The sequence below is a fragment of the Sciurus carolinensis genome, chromosome 7 (genome assembly GCF_902686445.1).
Source record: "Sciurus carolinensis chromosome 7, mSciCar1.2, whole genome shotgun sequence".
NCBI lineage: Eukaryota > Metazoa > Chordata > Mammalia > Rodentia > Sciuridae > Sciurus > Sciurus carolinensis.
Genome location: NC_062219.1, coordinates 27,381,490 through 27,408,825, shown reverse-complemented (window position 1 = coordinate 27,408,825; position 27,336 = coordinate 27,381,490). Strand labels below are relative to the sequence as shown.

Below are 27,336 nucleotides of genomic sequence, written 5' to 3'. Positions count from 1 at the left end.
AAGTCAGAGAGTCTCACAACATTTTAACCCAACTAAGGACAAACCCTGTGAGAAGCACTTTGTACCAGGCAACAAAGCAGAAGTCATTTGGCCAGTGAACTTGTACACAGCCCGGTGGACTCAAGAGTTCAGGAAAAGCCTCCAACAGCTCAGAAATGTGGGCCTTTCCCTCCATGATTCATCCCGACAGCAATCAGACAAAAGGGTTGCATAAAGTCTGAGCAAACCTTACTTCACCCCTTTCAGTGCTGGCTGAAGGGCCATGTGGAGTGTGACTGCAACGGGGGGACACCTAGCTCATTCAGTTCTTACTAGTCACTCCAGAGCATTGGATATTAGTTAATAACAAAAAGACTGCAGGGGTGACACAGTTTGCAGTGATCCAACTATAAGAGAGGGTTCTGTCATTTTTAGAGGGATTTTGAGATTTCTGAAACTGTTACATCCAATTCTATATAATTTGCTAATAATGTTTATTACCATATAAAGATATGGGTAGAAAACTGAGATATTTGCTCAAATGAGCAGTAATCAAAATAGCTGTCATTTGCAATATTTTATTCATTGAATCCTCACAAAAACATTGGAATGTGCAATTGAGAGTCCAATTCCATTTTACAGATGAGAAACGGGGTCAGAGGGGCTAGGAAACTGACTCGGGGGCATATGACTAGTTAGGAGCCGAGCTGGGATTTGACCTAAGGATGTTCTGAATTCAAGTCCACGTTCTTCCTAATATGCTAGGTTGTCTAATCCCAATGATGACCCAGGTTATTATAATCATTACACTCAATGGTGGTAGATAAATGAGTGTATGTAGTTGGTTAGATATTCTGAGTAGTGAGATAAGTCCGTTCATCCACAAGCACATTTTAATGAGGTCCGTGTTGTGCCAATTGTGTAAGACCCAGGGTCAGTGAGAGAGAAAACGGGAGTGTGAACAAACCTCTTTGTGTTGGAAATTCTCCCAGTCCTATACTCCATTCTTCCCACCTGCTCTGGGGCCCAGGAGGTGAACCTCCATGAACTGCATGAAGGTTAACCCTTCCTCACACTCTGGGATTTGGTTCAGACACAGAAAGCCATGGCAGGACACAGTCAGAGGGAGGACAGTTCATCTGGGCTATGCCCATCGCCTGACCTGAGGGCTGAGTGTCCGCACCCCTATAAAACCTTCCATTTTTTCTTCCCCAGCTTGCTCTTGCTCTCTCCCTCAGCTTTTTCCCACCTCCCTTTCCCCAGTAACTCTTCACACCCCTTGTGGGTTCAAGGTTTATTTAGGAACTTATCTCAGAGAACAGGAATGAGGAGCCAGAAGAAGGAATAAGGGAGTCAAAAGAAAAACAAGAGCAAGTTATTGAGTTGGTCACTGCTAATTCTTCAGACCTTTTGAAATACAACTTAGAACAGTCTGTGGGGAAGAAATGGGGGAGCGTGCACCCACTGGTTCCATCCCTCATCCTGGGCAGGCAGTCCTCCCCACTCACTCCCCCCATATCCAGATTCCAGCAGTTCCAGAGGTGGCCCAGGTCAAGCATCACAGAAGATCAGGCTGGGTCCTGAGATCCGCTGGGTCCTGCATCTGGGAGCAGACCAATGGCAGAGGCTGGAGGTACATCTCTGGGAAGGGGAAGGGTGAGGGGATTTGTGAGAATGGAGTCCTGCCATCTTTGCTCTGGGGTGCACCTCTTCCCACTTTGTTTGTTTAACTGTTTGTTTTTACTTAACCAGTACATTTACTGTTAACAGGCCCTTCGTTAACTTAAGCCTTCGTTAATCTTCACATTGGATGGGACAGCTGTTACCTGTCACACCTCTGCCTGTTTTAGCCAGTCACACCTTTAATACTCGTCTTTGATTTTCCTCATTGTTCTCTACCCACAAACAATAACACCCATTGGTTTGATGCATCCCTCTTTTACTGAGTTGATAAATGTCTTCCCCCAAATTCACAACCTTCCTAGAACCTCACAATGTGACCTTATTTGGAAATAGGCTTATTGCAGATGCAATTAGTTAAGATGAGGTCATACTGGAGCTTTTAATGGGATACGGTAGGCGTCCTTATAAGAAGAAGAGAGAGACACAGAGACAGAAGCAAAATAGTCCCTAAAGACAGTGACGGAGACTGGAGCAATGTGCCAACAAGCCCAGGAAAAACAGATTGCTGGTAACCCCCCAAAGCTAAGGGAGAGGCATGGAGCAGATTCTCTCACAAAACCCAGAAGGAACCAGCCCTGCCACTTGATCTCAGACTTCTAGCCTCCAAAACTGTGTGAGACTAAATCTTTGTTGTTTGCAGTCACCCTGTGGTTGGTGGTAATTTGTTATGACAGCTCTGGGCAGCTAATACCCTCTCATCAAGGCCCTCCTGCAAAGGCCCAGACAGGTCCTCCAGAGACCCATGTTGGCTTTTTCTCTGAGCCCCTCAGAATTTATTCTGGGTTTACCCTTCAAGGTCACCGCCTTTACAAGCTGAGAGAAGGTACACGAACTGAGTATCTTTACTTCATCAGCCAAGTAATGCCTGGTGACATCATACATCTCTTCCAGACCAGCTGTGAGCAGAGAGTGCTTGGGGCCCCCGAACCAACGCAGGCTTGAATGACAGGCTCAACCAGGTGGACCTGCTCTAGAAACCCAAATGCATGCCTACACTGCCGCGGTTCCCATAAGCAGTATCACCTTTTTTTTTTTTGGTGTATAGTGGGGGGTACTGGGGATTGAACCCAGGGGCCCTCAACCACTGAGACACATTCCCAGCCCTATTTTGTATTTTATTTAGAGACAGGGTCTCACTGAGTTGCCCAGCACCTCGCTTTTGCTGAGGCTGGCTTTGAACTTGTGATCCTCCTGCCTCAGCCTCCCGAACTGCTGGAATTACAGGAGAATCAACTCTTTATATGCACCTCTTGATACGCACCTGCTGATAATTCCCAATTATGCCCTCCCTTGCCTTTCCTCGGACCCCTTTTGGCACACAGCTAATAAAGCTAATATTAACATAGCTAATATGAACTTCAAGAAGAAGAATGTGTGACTGGCTTCCCTTTGGGTTTGAGGCTTAAACAAACCGTTCTTTAGATGACATAATACCAGGCTACAATGATGTGGGGTTCTTGGCTGGTTGATTGTTTCTTACTGTCACTTGCAGGTAGCAGAACGAGCGAGGAGGACTGCACACACCTCCCTGCAGCTGTGCTTTCTGCCACCAAGCATAGACTTTGGAGACAGCGCACGCAGGCTGACTCCAGCCGTCACACTGACTGGTGACCTGGAGCTAGGTGAGCCTCTTGGAGCCTCAGTCTTCTCCTCCATGAACTGAAGTGAAGATGCCTCCTCATGTTGTCGTGAGGGTTAAAAAGTGACAGTGTGTGTGGCCCGGCAGGGTGGCAGGTGTGCAGGGAGAGGCACACATCCCTTCTCAGGGCTATTGCCCCTTGACGTTCCATTTTCATCCTCACTTTGCCTGGCTACTGGGACTCTGGAGGGTCTAAACTTCCTTTGATAGCTAGTATATAAATGGTTGACATAGACCATTTATGTGCTTATTTAATTTTTTTCTGTCTCATCTGCCCAAATCCATTTGAATTCGAGGCCAAACTTCACTACACATCACTGTGAAAGTATTAAGAATAACATTCGTGAGCCCACCCTGCGTGTCCCACACCATTCTCGGGGCTTCACCTACCTAATCCTAACCATGAACTAATCATAATGGCGTGTCCCACACCATTCTCGGGGCTTCACCTACCTAATCCTAACCATGAACATAATCATAACCATGAGGGAGGATACGAGCCTCATTTCAGAAAACAAAAGAGTGAGGCTTACTTCAGAAAACTAGGGGCTGGGGCGATAGCTCAGCTGGTAGCGTGCTTGCCTCGCAAGCACAAGGCCCTGAGTTCGATCCCCAGTACTGCAAAAAAAAAAAAAAAAAAAAACCACAACTAGTTAAACAGTGGAAGCAGAATTCACAGTGAAGTCGGCCTCAGTTCTAGCATCTGCTCCTTTAAACAGTACAACCAGGCATGTGAGAACTCCATAGTATCTCTAAAAATTGTAAGCAGGCCCTAACCTATAAGATACCATACAAAACACAAGGAAGCATACTTGAAAGAGATGTCTGGTAAAATCAGATTTATTCTATGATTGTTTTTAAAATATACTCTTTCTCTCTTTTCTTTTAAACTATCTCCAATAAAGCTCATCCCTGCTACTCCACCAAAATTTATGTTTCTCAAAATCACTCAAGACCTCCACATCACTAGATTCAGTAAGCGCTTCTCAGTGAGTCCTCTACTTTATCACCTTGTAGCACTGAGCAAAGTTGTTTGGGCCTCCCCTTGAAAATCCTTTTTCACTTGGCTTCTAGAATTCCGTAGTCTTTTGGGTTCCTTCCTGCCTCACTAGATAGCCCCTTGACTGGCTCCTGTTGTCCTTAGTCTGATCAAGTTGGAGTGGCCCTGGACAAACCCTTGCTCTCTTCTATGTCTAAACTCACCATTGAATGATCTTATCTAGTGTCATGGTCTTAAGTACCATATAGTCCACTCTACAATCAGATGACCTGATGCTCCTGAAAATCGCTGTCTTGCAAAATATACATAATGACAACCACATTGTGCAATAACAACCTCAGAGCTTATAGGAAAAATGTGACTGGCTAGCTGAGTGCAGTGGTGTGCATCTGCAGTCCCAGGAGGCTGAGGCAGGAGGATTGCTTGAACCCAGGTGTTAGAGGCCAGCCTGAGCAATATAGAGAGATCCTGTCTCTAAAACAAAAACACAAGCAAATGTCGGAGCATAACACTAAAAACTGTCAGTGACACAGTAAAAACAGAGATAAGAACCCAATTTAAAAAAGCAATTCCACACATATTAAATGGTTGAGAAATTCCTAGATGCTACAATGAGTATTGAAATTTACCTTGACAAAGTTTGTCTGCGGAAAGTTTGCAGCTCGTGAGTGTGAAGCAGTGGAAGGAAGATTTTCTGAAACTAGCGGGGAGTTCAGTCGTGACAGACGTGCTTGCAGCCCAGGATGAGCTGAGCAGCTGGAAGATGTTTGAGGTGAGCCCCAGGGAGTATTTCGAGTTGTCCTGTTAGGGTTTAGACATGAGGTATCCCTCAAAAGCTCATGTATAGGACAGTGTGAGAAAGTTTAGAGGTAAAATGATTGGGTTTTGAGAGCTTTGGCCTAATCAGTGTATTATCCACTGATACGGATTAACTGTAGACAGATAAGGTGTGGCTAGAGGAGTTGGGTCATCAGGGGTGTGCATTTCCGGGGGGAGTTATATTTTGCCCCTGGTGAACAGCGCTCTCTGCTTCCTGATTGCCAAGTCCTGAACTGCTTCCCCGCCTTGGTCCTCCCCCCTTCTGTCATGATGTTCTGCTTCACCTTAGGCCCAGAGCAATGGGGTTTGCTGACCAGGGACAGAGATCTTTGAAACCATGAACCCCAAATAAACTTTTCTTCCTCTGAATTGTTCCTGTCAGTTCTTGTTCTTTCTTTTGGTTACAGCAGAGAAAAAGCTGACTAAAACATGGCCTATATGTTTTGGTTCTACTGGGTAGAGCTTTATGCCTTCACTTAAGTGTTTCTTCCAGAATAAATTGCACATAAGCAAATTCAAATTTTGCGTTATGTTTAGCTCGGTCTCTAAAGCAGGCCTTCAAAGATTTCATTTCCAAATAAGGTCACATTCACAGGCACGGGGATTAGGACTTCAAAATACATTAGAGGGGGACACAATTCAACTCATAACACAAAGCATGCCCTCAAATTTCCGAAAGTCTCACCTAATGTCCCACGAGAATCATTTTTCACCTTTTATCGACAACTACTCACAGGAAGAAAGAAACAACATCATGTCCCGGCATACACACATGCCACACATCACTGAAGCAAACGTTGCGTAAGACTTGGTGTGACGCAACCTGGTATTTCTACCCTATTTTGTTAAGTAGAAAAAATGCTAGTCATGACCGCTAATTGATAATGACCCACTGATGAGTTGTGACCTACATTTTGATAATCACCGCCTTAGAATAAGTACAAAAATTCCTGTTAAGCTTATCAGACTGCAATTTTTTTTTTTCAAAATTGCCAGGGTAGTCTGTTGACCTCCCATAGGCAGCTGAGCAGTTGGGGACACAGAACTGTTTCTTTGGGATTATCCTGTGAGTAGGCTTATGACCAGGAAAGTTTCTAAAAGATTCCTCCTGACTCTATTTATCTGTAAGTTAAAAGCATGTGATTGTTGTTGTTTTTTGTTTGTTTCTGTTTTAATTTGTCGATTTTGTTTGTCTCGTGCTGCTGGGGATGGAACCCAGGACCTCGGGCATGCTACTAGACAAGAGCTCTACCCCTGAGCCACATCTCAGCCCTATGACTATTGTTGATTGCATCACCCAGGGTATTTGCTGATGTGACTGTGACAGAATTCTTTTCATTATTTTAAGGTTCGTTCCATGTGCATTTCCAGCAGGTATTTGTGTCTTTTTTCCAACTTGTTATCTCATATTGTGGTCACTCTGTGATCTTGAAACTCTTCTTACCCACTTCTCGTTTACATACCAGATAAATCTGGTTAATAGTGCATATCAGTGACTCAGAACATACCATCAGAACATACCGAGGCAGCTATGGCCTGATGGCAGAGGCCAAATGACCGTCTGGCTTTACCATCTGGCATTGCCCTGAAGACGTGAATGTGGAGGTGCTTCTGTTCTTTGGGCCTCTGGGTAGTCTTTGTAGCCCCTTTGCCTGTTCTTAAGGAGTATGAACCTTACTGGTGAGTGGCAGGTGCCTGATCCTGCCCCCAGTGTTGCTCCCCACTCTGCCCCTGAGGTTGCACTACACCCATCAGGTCCTTAGGTCACTGTTAAACCAGGAAGGATTACCCCTGCTCCCAACTCACTGGATAAACCCAAAGAAATGCAGCTCTGTGATCCCATCCCCTCAGTTATTTGGTGAAAGATAAAGATTCTATCCAGGCAAATTTTGCACAAGAGGCAATTACAGTCCAGCAAAGCTTATAGAATGTGGCAAAAATTAATTGCAAGGTTGGAACCAAACTCAGGTTCCTGATTTTCCTGGGGGCTTTCCCATAAGCTATAATGGCTCTTCATCAATTTCAAAATATTGCCAAGGGCAGGCCCTGTGTATCTTCAAATAAACTGGGACAAGTTAATTCTCCAGGAAATGTGTATGGTCCTGTGAGGATACTCAAGTTCTAAATTGGTTGTAAACACCAACCAAGCTATGATCTTTCTTTTCTTCTAATCCTTTGGGGATTTTTCTTTAGCCACCCAACTCCAGATCACATTTACCACCATAGCTCACATTTGCACATTCAAAATGAGACCTGAGTTTAGAAGAATTATCATTCTCCCTCAAGACTAAAATTCTTGCTTTTTGCACGTTTCATCTTTCTGAGATTAGACTGTGTAAAACTTGATATAACCATTTAATGTGGTTTGCTCACTAAATCATTAAAACCATCTTTAAATTGATGGTATATTGTGAAATCTGTGTCATCTTAAAATTAAAGGAAAAATATTGACCATCTCTGACATGTGTGTACTGCAAATGGAACTGACATACTTGAAATTGTAGAACTTTTCATGAGTTTTCTAGTATTACAAGAATGACATCTGGGACAGGACAGTTCTTGAAAGCTAAGTAACATGTTTTAGATAGGATTGTAGATGTTTTACTGATGATCAAAGCTTCTGTGAAGACCAGCGGACAGGTGAGCCTCTCTCTCACCTTCTCTCTGCTTCTCCTGGTTTGCAGGTGAGCTCCTCACATTCCAAAGGACTCTCAGTGAGCACCATGGACTGCCCAGTTCTCGACTCCAGGATTATGAGCCAAATAAATCCCTTTTCTTCGTAAGGTTCCCTGCCTCAGACATTTTGTTATAGCAACACAGAACAGACTGAGACAATTAGATTTTGTAACATGGACCCCCACACATATACACACAAGGATGTGAGTCAGTCAATGCTCTCAGCCCACCTCACATTGGTTCTGTAGCTAGAGAGGGCCATGACTGATCACAAGCCTATTGAATCATGTCAAGTCAAAAATCTGAAGGGGAAGTTTCTCAGATGTCATTATTAGGACTGAGTTTTTGTAAAAATAATTGTCTCTTTAACACTAGCCCAGACACTGAGAACATAGCCAATGTTTAAGGACAAGGCAGAAATGTAGGCATTAAATTGATATATTAACCCTGTACTTACTATTCTTTCAGTGAGCACCATGGACTACCTAGCCCTCACCCAACCGAGTGTAGTTCGAGAGGGAAGGTGTGCACAGCTCTTTCAAGGTCTGCAGTTAGCTTCCTGGAAAATGGCTGCTGTTTAAGGGAGCATAAGAAGTTAAGGAAGTTCCCTATGATTTGCACCCCTGTGTACACTGTTCAATTCTCCTGGAAAGCCCCTCTCAGAGAAGCATTTTAGATTTCAAAAACAAGCACTTCTACTTCTGCAGTGATACAGAACCTTAGCATTTGAAAACCAAAAAGAACAAAACTCAATGACCCAAGAAAAACCAATGGGGAGAGAATAAGCAAACTAAGTTTAGTGCAAAGAGACGGAAAAATGTATTTTATATTAAGAAATGCTATTTTTAAGGGAAAGTAGGGTTAAGCATAAAAGCGAGAGGTGCTTTTAAAAAGAAAAACAGTTGGCTAAGATTTCTGAGCCAATCTACATTAGTCAATTTATTTCTGATCTTTTGAAGTTATTGCTTTGATCCAACTGAGGGTTTTTCATTAAGTTTAATAAGTTTTCTCTAATAAGGTTTTTCAATTAATAGGTCTCAATGTTATCAAATAATAAAGTCATAATCTATTAAAATATCATCAATGTTTATTTCTAATATTGCCAAACCTACAAGTAGTCTCTGTGGGATAAGGTATTTATGACTAGGTAATTTTTTGAACTGCAGTTATATTTGTTCAGCAACAAGTAACAGAGAACTCAAATAACATTAGTGAAAACAATGTGAGTTTATTTGTTTTCATACGTCAGGAGGTTGTTTAGTGTGGCTGCTGGAATTATTTTAGTAACCCAAAACTGGCAGGGTCAATATCTCTGTGATATCTTAGATTTGGCTTTTCCCTCGTGATTATAAGATAGTTACTGAAGCTCCAGCTATTGGTCTATGTTCAAAAAAGAGGAAGATATACATCCTTTTAAATAAAAGCAAAATTTTAAAAGTCCCCAAGAGATTTTTACTTTAAGAGCTGGTCCTTTGACCACTCTAAGAAAGGATGATTTTTAAGTAGATGATATTAAGGAAGAAGAGAGTGGAAGATAGTTCATGAATCATCCAATTCAGAACATTTGGGTATTTATATAACATGGTAATATGTAAACAGTCTTGGGAACAAATAGCATTGATGGTTCTGTGCCACTTGGCTTTAAAACATCAGTGTGAACCTGTCACTGTTTCTTATTGAAGATGAGAAATGAAGTCTTGAAAGTGGTCATGGTGGACAGTTAATGGGCCTTCAGTTCGGTCCAAATCCTCCTCACTAAAACCTGAGCCAATGAGATGGAGAGATGTGGAGATTATCCTGGAGTATGTGGGTGGCCCAGTATACTTACAGGTTTCCTTAGAAGAGGGAAACAGGAGTGTCAAACTTAACAAAGCAAAGGTAATGATGGAAACAGAAGACAAGGGCCAAGGAAGACTTGAAGATACTATGCTGCAGGCTTTGAAGCCAAGGAATACAGTGTCTAGAAACTGAAAAGGGCAAGAAAGTGGATTAATCCCTGAAACCTCCAAAAAGAAAAAGGGCTTTAACATTGTGACTTAAGGATTTATGACCTCAAGACTGGAAGATAATAAATTCATGCTGTTTTAAGCCAGGAACTTTGAGGTAATTTGTTACAGCAGCAACAGGAAACTGATACAGTTAGCCCAGATCAGATTAGAATGGAAGCTTTGAATTGCTCCTGAAAGTGACATTTGATACCTTATAAGGGAATGACTGCAAACCTCTGCAATTACCTCCTGTGGGCATACAACATAGCAATAATAATTACTGGCATTTATTGAGTATGTGCCCAGAAAATGCGAAGTGCATTTCAGGCACTTAATTTTATCCTTGTGACACACTCACGAGGCACATACTAACAGTAGTGTTCATTTGTCTCAGTACAGAACCAACTGGACAGAGACAGACATGGGCACTGGAGAGTGATGCATGGACAGCAGCAGTGTGTGCCCGGGCTGGTTGGTAAGAGGGTCTGGTTGGTAAGAGGGTCTGCACACGTTTCCCCAGGCTCCTTAGAGATGGGGGCTGCTGCACCAGTGGCCTGGGAGCCCAAGAGACCCTGTGGGACGCAGAGGGTCACTTAGGGCTGTCCTCACTCTTTTTGTGAACACTGGGAAGAACTTGACCAAGGGCTAGAATCCTAATGAAGACATTCCGGAGATCACGGAGGTGTGGAGAAACACTGTGTTTGTCTGACCCTCTGAGAGTAGATCAAGTCTGGCATTAATGGAGGCACTGTATGTTGGTAAAGGCAATGTGAATAACTTCTCAATCATGTTGAGAAAAATGCCAGCTCTATCCAATGACACGTGTATTGGGATCTTCTAAAAGTGACGCTTGAATCCTGATGAGTTAAAAAGAAAATAAAAGGAAAAATGTAAAAAGCATGGAGCAGTCCTTCCTTTGCATGCTCCTGTTACAAATGGATTTTGGTTAACTGCAAAACAGGGGCCTCTCCTATTAAGTACATGAAGGAACAAGTGAGAAATAATCTAAAAAATTACTCTTCAAGGATTCAGATATTAGAAATCTATTAGATGCTATTATATCGGATGCCAGATCTATCCAAGGTAATGTGTAGTCTACCAAAGTCTCTCAAAGGGTGAATAAAAAAGAAAAGCAGGGATAGGGATGTCACTTTGTGGTGGGGTACTTGCCTAACATGTGCAAGGCCCTGTGTTCAATCTCCAGTACCACAAAAATGAAAGAGAGAGAAAAAGAAAGAGAGAGAGAGAGAAAAGGAAGGAAGGAAGGAAGGAAGGAAGGAAGGAAGGAAGGAAGGGAGGGAGGGAGGGAGGGAAGGAAGGAACAAACGAACAAATGAAGGAAAAGAAAAAGAAAGAGAGAAAGGAAAGAAAGAAGAGAAAGAAAAAGAAAGAAAGAAAGGAAGGAAGAAAGAAAGAAAGAAAGAAAAGAAAGGAAGAAAGAAAGAAAGAAAAAAGAAAGAAAGAAAGAAAGAAAGAAAGAAAGAAAGAAAGAAAGAAAGAAAGAAAGAAAGAGAGAAAAGAAAGAAACTACAGTTTGGTGTTATTACTAAAGAAAGCTTCAAAACCTTCAACTTACTATAAGTTTACTTGGTGCTTGGTAAAAAAAGATCTTCCAAAATATAAGGGTATGTATAAATTTTTTAAAAGTAGCTGTTACAACTACAAATAAGAAATGCTCAGGAACACTAGCAATGTAATTTTATTACATGTTCAAACACCAGCCTCTAAGGGAGGGCAGATGAGCCAGGCAGCTTACACATTATCAGAACGGACATGATCTTAAAGGGACACTCAGGTCCACTGTGTTTTGTTTGCATGGAAAAAAAAAAAAAAAACAAAAAAAAAACCAGCAAACCAAACGACACCATCTCTTTCTGTGTTTAAACTGAATTTCAGAACAAGCCCCAAATTTTGTCACAGAACCATGTCAAAAAGAGGCCTTGAAGTAACACTGCCATGTCCCTCCGGGGAAAGGATCCAATCCCATCCTGCTGATTTGGGGATCCTGATGGAAAGAAAAGAGAGTGTGTGTCATTCTCAGAGAACAAAAGGAGTTGTAGGACCAGGGAAATTACAGGATGAGATGGCAAGGTTCAAAAATAATCGGATGAGGTGTCCCACAGGCCATCTGCATGACTTATGGATGATTGTTTTAGATCTTTATTCTTCAGCCTCCTTTTCCATCCGTCGCCTTTGTCCTAAGGATGACAGTCCCGGCTGTTACTTCCTGTGGACGTAAGGGCGTCCTGACGTGATGAGGCATAGTCTGCTACCTCATCCCGCTTCCTCCTCTTTCCATGCCATGTTCACAGGGTGACCTCGGCTTCCGGGACCTGCTGCTATTTCTAGGGCTGCGCCAGCCACGGTGCCAGGAGTTTTTCTGCTTGACATCCTTCTCTGTCATCTCCAACTCCTGTCACCTGCATTGTGAAGTTTCTAATTGTGCTTCGGGTGTACTTGAAACATCTTTCTTTCCTGCCCACTTTGAGAATATTACGGTGGTGATCTTTTTTGTTGTTGTTAATTCAGCACGAGAATTTTAGGCACACCTCAGAAAGGATTAATTGGCTCAAAATAAAATTAAACAGACATGATTTCCACACAACAACCCACACGGCACAACAGTGTCTCTGTGCCGGTTAAAAACATACCTACCTTTCTTTTTCATTTGTAAGGACAGTTACCCTAATTGTGTCTTCTTACACCACAAGTCACCATTTTTGCATATTTTGGTTAATAGGCTTTAGACTGATCATACCATTTTAATATTCAGCTCTCTTACCTCTTATAGCCAATTAAGCTGCATGGTCAATTAAACATCATCTAATGAGCTTGGTCCAGTGTTCCAACTAATCGACTTCACAAAAATAAGTTGTTTTTGCAACCAATAAGTTTGGAAAACTGATCACAATTTGGAGGCCCACCTGAGAAAGAGCCTCAGCCCACTTCTATTGGTGGTCATGTCTTGAGAGTTACCTAATGTGTTGAATTTTCCTATGCTTTTACTCAGCCTCCCTCTACCTCTCATTAAGCCCCAATGTGAGACTGAGGAAGAGGAAGCTCAAGGCCAGCCTTTGTCCATGCCCTCTATCCACTTGCTAGAACCCTACTGTGTGCAGTGCAGACAGAAATAATCTCCTTCTGTTCCCTTGTTTCACATAGGTAAAGGGGAACAATCCATCTCTGGTTCTGAAATTTAAAAAAATCTGTGATGCATTTATTTGTTTGTAATAAATTTTATTGTATGTGCTTAAGATTTATAACATGATGTTATGGGATCCATAGAGGTAGTAAAACAGTCGATATAGTGAAACCAATTAACACATCCCACTAGGGAAGTGAAAAAAATCCATGGGCTCTCCTCCTTGCCTCTTCATCTGTCCCTGTGTTGGGAAACCAAGGCAAACATCAGCTTCAACATACCAGGGATAAGAGTACTTGGAGAGAAATTTCTCATTGATAATAAAGTTAGAAATATATTAAACACTCATGTGCCACTGATCTAAGCTCCTTGTGTAGGCGTTGTCCTGACCATGACAGGCCAAAGACAGGAACAGAGAATAGGTACAGGGTCAGGCATCAGATGAGAGCTCTGTGTTTCAGACACAGGACCATCTTCAAAGACAAAGTCCTAAGACTGGTGAGTTTGGCAGCAGTAATTAACCGCAGTCAGGAGAACCCGTGGAGAAGCCATCCTCGGGTCCACGGGGCAGGCACGTGACCAGCGGGTGCACGGAGCAGAGAGCAGGCCCTGGCTACAGGGGCAGAGTCCATTCCTGGGGTTGATGCAGAAGCCCAGCGTGGACTGTAATACTGAAACCGTTCTGGGTTGTCTGTGTAGCTTCCCAGAGAGGAATTTGAAAACTGAACCAAAAGAAATCAAGCCATCAAAACTACACAGGGAAGTGGGAGGTCAGTTATCTAATGGGAACAGGAGGCCAAGAGTTGGGGAAGGGGCAAGGAGACATGTTGAATCTGTCTCTAACTTATCCTGGAGCTGGGAGCCCAGCTGTGCTGTTTCTTCCTTTCCTGGCCCAGCTGTGGTCAGGTGACCCAGGTACAGGCCAGGAAGGGAAGACATAGCTGGGCAGGGTGAATGGGAAATCAAAAGCCAAAAACCTCTCTAGGCCATCCACACGACCGGTGGTGACAAGACTTGAGTGTCCAACACTAGCATTCAAACTTGGTCTTCACCTGGCACCAATCCTTGCTCTTTCAGGCCAGGTAACATAAGCTTTAAGCTCAGAAATTATAAAGCTTAATTTAAAAAATTTTTTTTTATTTTTACACACCGCATTTTGATTCATTGTGCACAAACAGGGTACAACTTTTTGTTTCTATGGTGTACACGAAGTAGATTCACACCATTCATGTAATCATACATGTATGTAGGGTAATGATGTTGTTTCATGCCGCCATCCTTTATTCCCCCTCTCTTCCTTCTCATTTCCCTCTACATAATCCAAAGTTCTTCCATTCTTCTCTTACTCCCCACTCCTCGAGCCCCATTATGTATCATTCACTTATCAGGGAAAACATTCAGCCTTTGGGTTTTTTTGGGATTGACTTATTTCACTTAGCATGATATTCTACAACTCCATCCATTTACCTGCAAATGCCATAATTTTATTCTTCTTTATGGCTGAATAATATTCCATTGTGTATATATACCACAATTTCGTTACCCATTCATCTATTGAAAGGCCTCTAAGTTGGTTCCACAATCTAGCTATTATGAATTGAGCTGCTATACACATTGATGTGGCTGTGTTACTGTAGTATGCTAATTTTAATCCTTTGGAGATACCTCAGAAAACTTGGAATGGAGTCCAAGTCCCACCTTTTGACCCAGATATTCCACTCCTCGGTTTATACCCAAAGCTTAATTTTTTTAATATATAGAAAAAGAAACAACCAAAGTGTCATGAGAAGTTATCAATAAAAATATGAAACAACAGTTGATCAAATAGTATGCAGTCATCACAAATCACATTTTCAAGGAATAATTTTATTATTAGTTGATAATAATTAACTAATAAATAATTATTATTAATTTATTTTATTTTATTAAAATTAGAATGATTTTATTATTATTTAATAATTTTATTATTTTTTATTAATAATTTTTATTAGTAGTTTATTTTCTTTTTCTCTTTTCTTTCCTTTCTTTCATTAGATCCCCTCATGTGTGTACACAAGTGTGTGTGTTTGTGTGTGTGTGTGTGTGTGTGTATTGAATCTAGGGCCTTGTAAATATATAAGCAAGTGATCTAACTATGAGTTATATCCCCATCTCCAAAGAATATTTATAGTCACAATCATAAGGAAATGAGTATAAGTGTATGACAAAATGAAGACTAATATAGTAGTGTGTTCTCTGAACCTGCTGAAATTGCACCAAAGTGTAATAAAGAAATTGCACTGAAAATATAGACTTCTTTGGCATAATAAATTCATTTTCTCCACTACATGATATTAATGACAGTTTTGAGGGTGAGTACTAGGGAGAAAACCAAAGGTCTCACACATGCCAGACAAGCATTTTCCCACTGAGCTACATTACCAGCCCCTTGCATTTCATTTTGAGACAGGATTTCACTAAGTGTCTAGGTTGACTTTGAAGTTGGTATTCTCTTGTCTCAGGATCCCATGTAGCTGGGATCATAGCATGTGTCACCACACCTAGTTAATGACACTATTAAACTGTAAGAATAGTCAAGATTTTTGTTTATAAATGTTTGCTTACTCTCATAATACTTTCATATAATTTAATTTTTAAAATCCTGTCATCTGAGATGTCTAGAAATCTTGAAAGCTAAATTATGGTAACTCTTACCGTATTCTGATTAGACTCTGAGCAAGTTAATTTACTTCTCTCCTTTTGGAACTAAGTAAAAATTGTAAAACTGAAATTACCACATAGAGATTACAATCATTCACCAGGTGTAGTGACACATACCTGTAATCCCAGATACTTAGGAGGCTGAGACAGGAGAATCACACATTCAAGGCCAAGTCTCAGAAACTTAGTGAGACACTATCTCAAAATAAAGTAAAAAGGACTGAGAGTAGAGCCCAGAGGTAGAGCACTTGCCTAGCATGTGTGAAGCCCTGGATTAAATTCCCAGTACTGAAAAAACCCAAAGAAACTAAATTTTTCATGCATGTACGATTTTTTACATAGTAGATATACATATTAACCTTTACTTTTATAATAGATATAAATAGAAATAGTTAAATATTTTTGTTATTTTTAAAAATTTTTATTATTTTATTTTCCCTGTGGGGGAAATAAAAAAACCTCTTTAAGCATAATTTCATTGTCTGAAACAGTTTTGAGTGGTAAAACTTTCTCTTAGTGTAGGAAAATTTTAAGTGATTAAGATTTCTTTGGAACTGTGAAGCAGAGAACTGCCCACACTTTTGTGTGTGATTGTTTTACGTGATATCCTATGCAAGTACCTTGTGTGTGAAATTAAATTGTGTGGGCTATGGGCACTACAGTCGCATCAGCGGTCACCTTTGGTGGTTGGGAGGTAGGTGTTGATGAATACATCACTAGTAGTAGATAAGAGAAGATAGGACACTTTTTGATGTTCTCAAAGTCCAGGGGAGGGGACATGCGTGAATTACAGGTTGATGGGTGAGTGGGTTAGGATTGGGCACAGGCGGTGCACAGCATCCTCAGGGAGTCCAGGTAAAGGAGGGGTGAGCCTGTGCCCAGAAGCTGAGGCTACAGAAGGAAGAAGAAAGGAGGAACGGGGTGGTCACTTTTGATGAATTGGAACTAGGGTGATTTGGGGAACTCATGGCAGGACCTCATAGTCTTATTTCACATTATGATTACTAAGTCTTGGGTCTTCCCTAGACCTTCTCTTCTGTATTCTCTGGTTGCCTTCTCCTCTGAGAGACACGACAGCCCATTTAGATACCATCAAACAGCTGGGAAGCCTGGGCTCCTGGGTGTCACCCACAGGCTTTCAACAGGGATGTGTAGGTTGAGAAGATGCAGGAGAGTCTGTGGGCAAAGTCAGGGAGGAAGGAAGTCTGTTGGTGGGAGTCTACAGTATACCCCACTGCTCTGGGGTAATTCTCAGTAGGGTTCAGATTTTCCCCACCAAATAGAGATACAAGAATACAGCTAGTATAAGAGGCCCTGGTCAGGAGTACTTGCCCTCAACCAATCAACTCTATCTTCTAATTCACAGCTCTCACTACTTATCTTTAAGATGTTCAGAATGACAAAGCTCAATGGTCAGAACAATTCCAAATATATTTATTCATTTATGTCTTATATTTTCAACTCTCCACCTGCCCATACCCAAAAGGATCAAAAGGATCTGAGGTACAGATGTTGACCTATATATAGACCAATATGTAAACTGAAATAGAAAATGAAACACCAGTTGACATAATTATTATGATAGAGTTAATCACAAAGAAATTGATAGAGGAAGTTAAAACTACTAAATACTATTATTTATATCTACTAGTATTTCAGAAGAAGCACATTTCAGTAGTACTAATTGCCATCAATTTCATTATATTTGATTAAAATTGTCTTAAAATTATGAAGAAAAATAATCTCAAAGATTAGTAAATTTATTAATATCATTCCCAGCAAAAAGACACTAGACAGCAATTGTTTTATCAAGGTAATCATTTCGCAGAAGCCAAATATGAAAGACAGACAAAAGAGTGCTCCGTCACAAATGTGGAGCCTGAAAAATTAAGAAAAGTGAAGAAAGGTTAAAGAACAGGGAAAAAAGCATGAATTTTAAATCAGCATATCTGAAAGTCTGCTGTGAGAAATAGAGATGGATACCGAATGCCTAGCACACAGAAGGCGCTCAATAAGTGATATTCATTAACTGAGCACCTACAATTATCCAGGCAAGATTGTAAGTGCTGGAATTGGAGAGGGGAAGGAGCAAACCTTTGTCTTCATGAGGTGTGTGCTGTGCTGGAGGAAAGAGCCAGCAGAGAAGCAGGGAAGTGGGAAAGAGGAGGAGGAAGAGGGTGGAGCGGGAGGAAAAAGTCTGAGAGTGACGTTTCTAGGACGTGGACATGGGGCAGGGGTCTTGGGGCAAGGCTACCTCCTTAGCTAAGCAGCTAGAGAAGGTCTTTCTGAGGATGTGACATTTTCTGAAGGCTGAATGACAAGGAAGGAAGCCAGCTCAGGTTCAGATCTCTAGAGGAGCATTTCAGTCAGAGGCAATGGCAGTGAAGAAAGCCCGCACGAGCAGACCATTCCAGAATTTTTCAGAGACAAGAGAAGTCCGATGAGGGGAGTGCTAAAAGTGACAGAAAGGACACACGATTAGGTCTCAGGTGCTGGTGGGACCAGCTCCAGCAAGCTCTAGAGGGCCCTAATTGAGTTTAGAGACTATTTATTTATGGGAAACCATAAAAGGGTGTGAAGTATGGAGGGATATGATTGACTGTAGTCTTCAAGAGGAACATTCTGGTGCTGTACAGAGAAAGCAGGGCTTATCTGTCTGGAGGAAGCACAGAGTCAGCAGCCAAAGAGGAGGCTGGGAGCAGTTCCCATGAAAACCAGTGGTTGCTTGTTGGCTTTGCAGCAGCCCAGGAGGTGCCTTGTGGTTGGAATGAGAATCTACTTTGAAGGTGCAGATGACAAGACTTCCCCAGGAATTGGTTCTGAAGGGAAGAAAGAGATTGGGCTCACTCCCAGATATTAGACCTGACCTGTGGCAGACCAGTAAGGCAATGCCATTTTGCTAAGATGGATCTGTGGGTGAGGGAGGGGACGGAGGGTGTGAGATGGATGATGCTAAGAAAGACAGGCGTTAAAGTAGAGGAGCCAAGTGTACAGTTGGGCATGGGGACTGTAGATCATGACCACATCTGACAGACAATATTTTCATCAAGTACAATGTAAGCTTACATTATGCAAAAATTCAATTCAGTTTTACCAAATTTAAAAAAAGCTTAACCCTATTAAAAGATGGTATTCATTGTTTTTCATGAAATTAGATCTTTTTGAAACCTTTATTTAAGTGATTTTTAAGATATCTTTATCAACACATAAGAGTAGTTTCAGTAAAAGCCATAAGTTCTCTGTGGTCATAGAAACCTGATAGAAGCAAGTAATGATTCAGTTGCAGAATCAGAAACACAGTTTCCATATCAACAAAACTCTTGCTGTACAGTCATGGATTCTACATAAAATTATGCTTCATGGTCTCAGATCTTTTGATGGATGTAGTTAAAAATTCTTTCTTCTGGAAGAAAAAAAAGAAGGAGAGGTTGACCTTGCAGTTGTATTTTTCTTGATATCCTAATGGCATTTAAGCTGGCCTGATACTGATTTAGATAAACTGATTTTGGCTGAACTCCTGTGTTCCACTATGGCTAACCCATTCCCAAGATCTCAGAGATGTGATATTAGGTGATAAATCTAACTGTGATACTATGTAACAAAACTTCAGTAGAAGTGACATCAGGCAGGGACCGAGTTTACCTGTCTCTAACTTATCTTGGGAACTCTAAGATTTGCCGTGTGCCAGTTGCAGTGATACGTACCATTCACTAAGTGTCTACTGTCAGTCTCCTACATTATTGCACTTTAATTATCACAACAAATTTATAAGGTTTTTACTCTAGTGATAATAAAACTGAGGCTCAAAGGGATTGTTACTTGCCCAGAGGTGGGCCTTGGGTTTAGACACTGTTGTGTGGAGGTCTTGATGTAGTTCTCTGCCTCATTTATCAAGTTGTGCCCATCATAAGGCCGACATTATGGAAAATTAACAGTGATAACAAACAAGCTGACAATTTAGAAATGAGTTCTCACAATGACTGTACCTATTTTCCAATGGCTCTAATTACTTGTAATGGTTCAAGTTCTATGAAGGCTCTTAGGGAATATACAGGGTTAAGTTCCTGTGAGCCTCTGGTCAAGACATTTCTATCACCCACTCAATTCACAACCTTCTGTCATGTTTCTCTTTAAAGACACATTATTTCATGTATATTTTCAATCCATTAACAGTGAACTCATGGCCAACAACACAATGAAACACAAAGCAAAGACTGAGTTGGGAGGCTTGAGGAAAGGGTTGCTCTATGTTCTTGGTTGTTCATGTCCTACCCAATCCCAGATTTTTCAAGCGCCAAAGATACTTTTATATGAGGAGGGCAGGCCAGCCTAAAACAAAGTCTATTAAAATTGTGACTGGATTTCTAGAATGCAGAGTAGGAGCTATAATTTGAAAGTCAAAGAACTTTCAGTTGATTTTGCTCAGTGAACTGAATCAGTTCCAGGGAATTCTAAAAGCTGAGCTTTAATCATCAAGAACTAAGTTTGGGGGGCTGGGGAGATAGGTCAGTTGATAGAGTGCTTGCCTTGTAAGCACAAGGCCCTGGGTTCGATCCCCAGTAACCCTTCCCCCCCCCAAAAAAAAGAACTAAGTTTGGATGATCGAACACTGAGTTGTCACCAACCTATACAGAATAGAGAATACTACTTAATGCATGAATCTTTCTACCTGAAGAGGAAAGGGAGATTTGCCCCTGAGCAACAAGAAGAGATTTAGAGTGTCAACACTTGAATAACAAACAGGGAAAGAGACTCTCTAAAGAATAATGATATCCATTTGGAAATAAGCAGGGAATATTGAATGCAGAATGTATATGCCATGGAAACCAAGAGCATATTTAAAAGAATGGGATAAGCAATAATCATTGGTCACAAGTATTTGTAACAAGAATACTCAAGGATTAATGACAAGTTTGGCCCAAGTCTAAACTTGAACACACAGTTACTGGACAGACATTCCTGCAGATGTATTATTCTTTGTGTAAGGTTACAGTGGACTTTGGGCAAGGCTGTTGTCCTGGCAAAGATTTTTGTGATAGTTCTTGTTATCAGGCTTAGGTGCATGAGATTCCTTCCTTTATAATACCTCAAGTTTATTTTATTGTATATTTTTCTTGGGGATTGACACAGGGATTCTATTTTGATTCTGGTAATTTTCGTAAGAGAGAATAAGATAGAAGTGCTAACAAGATAACTGGTAGAAATCTGTTCCTTTCTGCGGGGAAACCTTAAATGGAATATGATAAAGACACTCAAATGTGTTTAGGAAACTGTGAATAGTACTTTCCAAATCAAACCCCAAGAGGACAGCCAGTGTCATCTCAGGCTCCTGTAAGAAAATGCCATAAAATAGGTGGCATTTATTTCTTGCAATTTTGGAGGTTAGAAAGTCCATGATTAAGGTGCCAGCAGATTTGTGTGTCTGGTGAGGGCCAGCTTCCTGGTTCATAGACAGCACAGGAGGGGTCAGTGATACTTCAAGGGTGCCAGTCACAATTCCCAAAGACCAAAGCATGACATACTGTGGTCATCAAAGGCAGAGAACTATATGAGGATACCCCTAGGCCTCCTGGGTCAGGAGATCATTCCTGAGGAGGAGGAGGAAGGAGGACTGAATTTTATAGAATCCTTATTGGAAAAGTCTCAGTTTTAAAGCCGAAGTAAGAAGTTACCATAACATAGAAAAGTTAAGGTCTTTAGGCTGTCAGTAAAAATGGAGTCTGCAAATGGAATTCAACTGAGTTCAACCAGAGAACATGTTAAAAAGGTTTTATTGCTTCGTGTCTGAATTCCAGCTATGAATTTTGAACTCCTTCCAGGTGACACATTGAGATGCACCAACAAAAGTTTCCAGAGCATTTCAAAGGTGAGCGAGGTGAGTGGGGCCTGGAATGAGCAGGGACTGACTGGGAAGGAGGTGAAGAGAGGCCTTTTCCCAGGCTGGCTGAGCCCAGCCAGAGGAAGGGAGTGTGGGGCCTTGGGTCAAGGCAACCCCTGAGCAGGTGTAAGTAGAAACCTACTGAGGGAGACCTCAGAGTGTAGCTGGGAAGTGAGGACTTACCTGCTGGGAACTGTAAGCACTATAGCAGACTGGCTCATGAATGTGTCTGCCCTTCCTGCCTTACCCTGCTTGTAGTGCTTAGAGAATCTACTCTCAAAAGTCCCCACCATGGACCCCACATCCACTGTCTTCCAACAGCACTCTCAGCTTAATGGACTGAGAATGTCCCATACATCAGACCCAAACAGACCCATCAGTGGAAACGTGGCACTGCGACACAGCAGACCACTCCACAGACTTTCAAAGGTCAGCATATTTAAGACTTATAGGAGATTCCTAAACTCTGCCCTGATATTTTCATGACTAGAGCCAAAGGATCTTTGCTCTTTAGTATCCTTGATCTTCAGGACGTGTCTGGTGTGGCAGGTTTCAAGCTTGGGAGTCAATATTTTAACTATATCTGTGGTAAGTCCAAACCGAGAAGGCCGTGGATCCAATTTGAGAAACAGGCCTCACAACTGGGATGTTCTCTAGAGATAAGGTGGGTATTTTTTGCTGTATAAATGATAAAGCAGAAGCTGGAAGTCTAAGAAACATCAGGCAGACTCACAGAGAAGCCGTGTGGCAGCAGGAACCAGGCTGGTCCAGCACCTTTCCCAACCCTTCTCCCTGGCCTGCCTCATGCTAGCAGAGGTTAAAAAGCTCTCAGCACCTTGAAGCATCCTTTGAAGGACATGTAATATATCTTTGGCCAATAAGAGGTACTTAGAAGTCTGCTTTATTGGGAGAGAGCATTTTGGGAACACTTTCATGTTGATGTTTTCAGGGAATCCTGGAGGGGCATGAGTGGCAGGTACAACTGTTGCCTGCAGTTTGTCTCATATGCTGAGAAAAGTGACATAATCAATTCAAAAACAATTCCACCAGGCTGGGGTTGTAGTTCTGTGGTAGAGCACTTGCCTAGCACATGTGAAGCACTGGAGTTGATCCTCAGCACCACATACATACATACATACATAAAATAAAGGTACAGAAAAAGAAAACACAGTCTGTGTCACTGTGGTATAGAAAGAGGCCGAATGAACTTACCAGATATCAGGTTGAAAAACAAATAGAAGTCAACAAATAGTTGCTCAGATTTGAATCATGCTGACCTGTGCAACCAGCTTCCAGGGCCCAGCAGAGATAACTAGTCAACAAACTCAGTGTCTGCAACCTCAGAGCCTGACCTGTGGATCTTTTATACTGTGGATCTCTTATACTTTTATAGTAAATTACTAAAATACTAGGAAGGCGATATATGAAAACCTAGGAAAATAAAAAAATAAGATTACAAAACAAAGTCAAATTCATCACACTTTTTAAACCAAGAATGATGTGAAAGTGTTTAAATAGTAACCATAGCAACATTTTATGCTGTGTGCTCCTTAAGGTATTAGTAAGCATGTTAGTTTCCTGCTGTAACACATTACCACAAGCTTGGTGGCTTAAAGCAGTAGAATTTATTCTATCACAGTTCAGGAGGAGGGCAGAAGTCCAAAATCAAGGTCGTGCTGCCTCCAAAGGCTCTAGGAGAGAGCCTTCCATCTTCCTGCTTCTAGAGGCTGTGGCAATCCTTGGCTTGTGGGCACATCCTCCAGTCTCTGCTTCATAGTCTCAAGGCCTCCTCCTTTTGTGTGTTTGTCTAGTCTCCCTGTTTTCCTCTTCCAAAGACATTTTTGATTGTATTTCAGGCCCACCCAGGTAATCCAGGATAATCTCCACATGCCAAGATCCTTAATGGTATCAACCAAGACCCTTTTTCCTTGTGAAATAACATTTACAGATTCTAGGGATTAGGACTTGGTATCTTTTGGTGGCGATGAATCAGCCTCTTACAGAACATTCCTAAAAGAGTCTATTATACATTTGTGATTTTAGTTTACTGGTTTAGATGTGTTTAAATTTATAGTCAATGCATGAATGTTCAGGGACTTATGGTTTTGATTTATTATTTGAACAAGAAATGTGTGACTCTTTAAAAGTTTGCTTGTTCTTAAAATTCAATTTTTAAATAAATCCATAAAATCAATAAATGAGACTTTTTTTAACAAAGTATAAGTGGCATTTATTGTTCTCCCCTCAAAATTTCTTGAATCTTAACAATTCTCTAATAATTTTCTTCATGTCTCCCTTCACTTACTCATGTATGTGTGTGTGTGTTTCAGAGACCCTCAGTAGAACATTCCTCACTCCTACTCTAAAGGATGAGAAAGGAATGGGACTCCTGCCAAAAGCAGACGTACATGCGTGTCCCCGCTGTGTACCCCTTTGTTTGCTGAGAGCAACGAAGAGGCCTGGGAGGCAGGTGGCTGTTCATAGTCCAACAGCAACTGCACGGCTCCAGCTCTGCTGGGCCTTCAGAGCTCGCAACCAGCTGCCTCTTATGCTGGTGGATTTTGGTTCCTTTAGCAATGGGTCCCAGGACTACTGCAGAATCTTTCCTTTTGTTTATTTTCCCTGACCATATAAATGTGTCTTAGGTTTTAAAGCTATTTTTGGAAGAAGGGCATTGGCTGAAATGCACAAGCACAATAAACACTGTTCCATGAGGCACTTGGCAGAGTGCAAGGATTTCCCATCATTATCCAATTGAACAAGAAAGTTTTCAGAAAGTTTTGCCCAAAGCCATCAGCCCTTCCCCTTGGTATATTCCATTACTAAGACTATTCTTTTCTGGGCCACTGGTACTTTTTTTTCCCTCCAAAGATTTCCCACCCCTGTTTGCTGAAAGATTCCCGCATGCCTGTGTGGATAGATGACCACCTCTCGGGATCTGCGTAAGTGGTGTCATGGGGACCTTTCCAGGAAAAATGACAATGGATCAAGTAGTCTCAGAAGCACTGAGGACGTCTTCCATCTCCCCAGCATGTAGCCCTCTTGCTTATTTTCTGTCTATTGAAACCATATCCACTACCAAAGAAGATGTTTTTCCTCTGGAGCCTTTCCAATTTGCTGTGTGGTCAAAATGTTGGACCCATGTTGTATTTTATGCTGCTTTTGAGAATGACTCCACTGAACACAAGGCACAAGATGAGTCACACAGCATTTCACGGCCATTAACTCTGCAGTTTACAGCAAGCACTATAGAGTGTTACTGATCATGCTATCCATATGCAGCTTTGATCTTCAGGATATGTTATAAATAAGAACTCAATCACCCTCCTCATCAGGTAAGGTAATCAGTTCAACATGCCTGGCCTCGTCTTTTGCAAGTAAGGAAACCAGAGGGAGGTAGTACAAGTATCTTAACCCAGGTCACGAAGAGGCATCGTGTGTCTTTTATGATGACTAGATAAATTATATTACTTCAAACTAGAAACACTTGAGTAACACTAAATTAGTATAATTTTTTGAGTTACTAACAGCATTTCCTAAGTCCTCTGGGAGTTCCCTTGGGTGCCTCGCACTGAACTAGAAATGAGCCCCACCCCAATTAAACTTCTGAGAAGAAATTAAGTTGGGAGAGGACTTCAGGACCCCCAGATTATTTTTTCAATGATATGTCAATAGTTGTGAGGAAAAAGCAGATGGGAGCATTCCACAAAATAGCGAGGAATGAGAAGAGAGATCAGTTAATGACCAAGATGATACTAACGGGGAGGGGGGGAAAGTACAGTTTGCTTGGTCCTTCCTAAGAAGACTCAGGCTTTCTGATGTTGAGTCTTCTAGCCCGCAATGAACATGACTGTAGAAAATGGGAGAGAGTGAGCAAAACCAATACAGGAAATCTGGAAGTCTACAGGAAATTTCAAGTTCCTATTCAAAGACTACACTTTAAAAACACCTTGAGGGGCTTAGTCACTCAAGCACCCCTGAGCTGGAGAAGTTAGCCGCCAGCAGGCCCGGAGCTTCCTCTGTGAGGATTTCTTTTTGTGTGTGCCATTGAGAGGGTGTATAAGACTGCAAAACCAAAAGCAAAGGGTGGTAACCAACTTGAAATTCTTCAATGGGGAAATTTCACAGAGGTCCCAGCAGAGGCAGACAACAGTGAGTCTTAGGGTTTAGGGAACTGATCATATAAGCACATAAAATAAACAGAGTAGGAAAATTCATTTCCCAGAGAGGCCTGTGTCACCAATAAATCCCCAGAGACTGGACCAATTTTACTCCAGAAATCACAACAAAACATAACAGAAATCCACACTGCATTCAGCAAAGTGCATTTCAAGATAAATGATTTTCAACCAAAATAGAATAAAAATACTAGATACCCATGCCCACATTCTGTATAGCTATCCATATAGAATGTAGCAAAAAGAATGTTTAGAATTAAGAACCAGGCTACCAGCGTTAAGAGTCATCTCCTCTTTTCTCCCTCTGGAAATTCTTAGAACTTCAATTTCCTATTTGCAAAACATGATAATGCTTTCTGGGCTGGTACTACAGCTCAGTGGTAGGATGCGTCCCCAGCACGTGCAAAGCCCTGGGTTTGTTCCATCCCCGGCAATGCACAAAAATTAAAAAGAAACAAAAAGTGATGATAATGCTCTCCTTACTTAAGCTGTAATGAAGTTTAAGCAAGGAAATAAATGTGAAAGCACTTTGTAAATAATCATTCAAATACAACATTATTATGTTCATCATTAATAAGTAAATTCAGTCTATATTCCCTGATACTCTGGCCTTATCTACAAAAGACAAGCCACCTAAATCCACACCTGGGGTTAAAAGTGAGGCACTGGGGCCTGGGTTCAGCTATGAGGTACCTCATTTTACTCTCTTCGCTGAACAACTCAGAATTAGGCAGGAGTCAGCTTTCCCTCAACCTATTCTACCAGAGATTTCTGCAGATTAATAATGTCCTTACTGAAATGAAGTACAGTCTTGGATTATAAGTTGATTAAGATGGTGGACATTGGAACCAGGACTACCTGGGCTCAAATTCTGGATTGCTACCTACTTGCTGTGACTCCTTTAGAAAACTGTTGGAGCTCTTTGTGTCTCATTTTCCCATCTGTGAAATAGTGATAAGCTGTACTTACATAGCCAATGTTCCACGAATGTTGTGAAACCACAGACTGAATGATTTTAATCTGCCCAGAAGAATGGTGTGGGTATACTCCCTCCTTTGTATCACTGGAAGGAGTCATTATCTCTTCTCCCTGTACTTTCCAGAGCAACATACTTGCTAATTCATATGGTACTCCTATGTTCACTAGGGAAAGATTCCCCTGACTCAAGACACTTATCACCCTCAGTGGAAAAAAGGCCTCTGTAACAGTAGCACAGTTGGTATCCAGCCTGCTTGGCCTTTTATGGAGGTCCTGCCTAGGAAACATGGTGTCCCAGGGGGAGGAAAGTTGGGGGGATGTTAAGTTAGAACTCTCTAAATCCCCTCATTATTTTAAAAGATTTTGTCATTTTTTTTCTCTAGGTCTTTAGATTGCCTTCAGGGTGAGACTGGGTCTCTAGCCTGGTCTAAGGAGGGACAGTGAACCTCAGGTTTCTGGGGACAAGGGCAGATTTCAAACAGCTGGTGAGGCTTGCATTTGCTGGCTGGGTTAGCTTTTCCTGTTCACCACCTTTCCACATACAGACCCTGAAGCTGGTGAGGCACAGCATGCATTTTCCCTGTGCTCTTCTTTGCAGTCCACATAAGTTGCAGAGGCTTGAATTGAAACAAGGTGCGTATCCTATGGAGGGGACCAAAAAATAAATAAATAAATA

General features: G+C 41.6%; 1 long non-coding RNA gene across 2 annotated transcripts; it reads left to right on the top strand.

Moving 5' to 3' along the window:
- Positions 1 to 1,514: 1,514 nt before the first annotated feature.
- LOC124988921 (uncharacterized) lies at positions 1,515 to 8,071 on the top strand. Of its 2 annotated transcripts, none has more exons than XR_007109518.1 (4): positions 1,515 to 1,612; positions 3,155 to 3,284; positions 4,956 to 5,073; positions 7,805 to 8,071. It is a non-coding gene; the product is annotated as an uncharacterized LOC124988921 (long non-coding RNA). The 2 variants fall into 2 exon arrangements; XR_007109519.1 differs by lacking the exon at positions 7,805 to 8,071 and adding an exon at positions 6,340 to 6,466.
- The last annotated feature ends 19,265 nt before the right edge of the window (positions 8,072 to 27,336 follow it).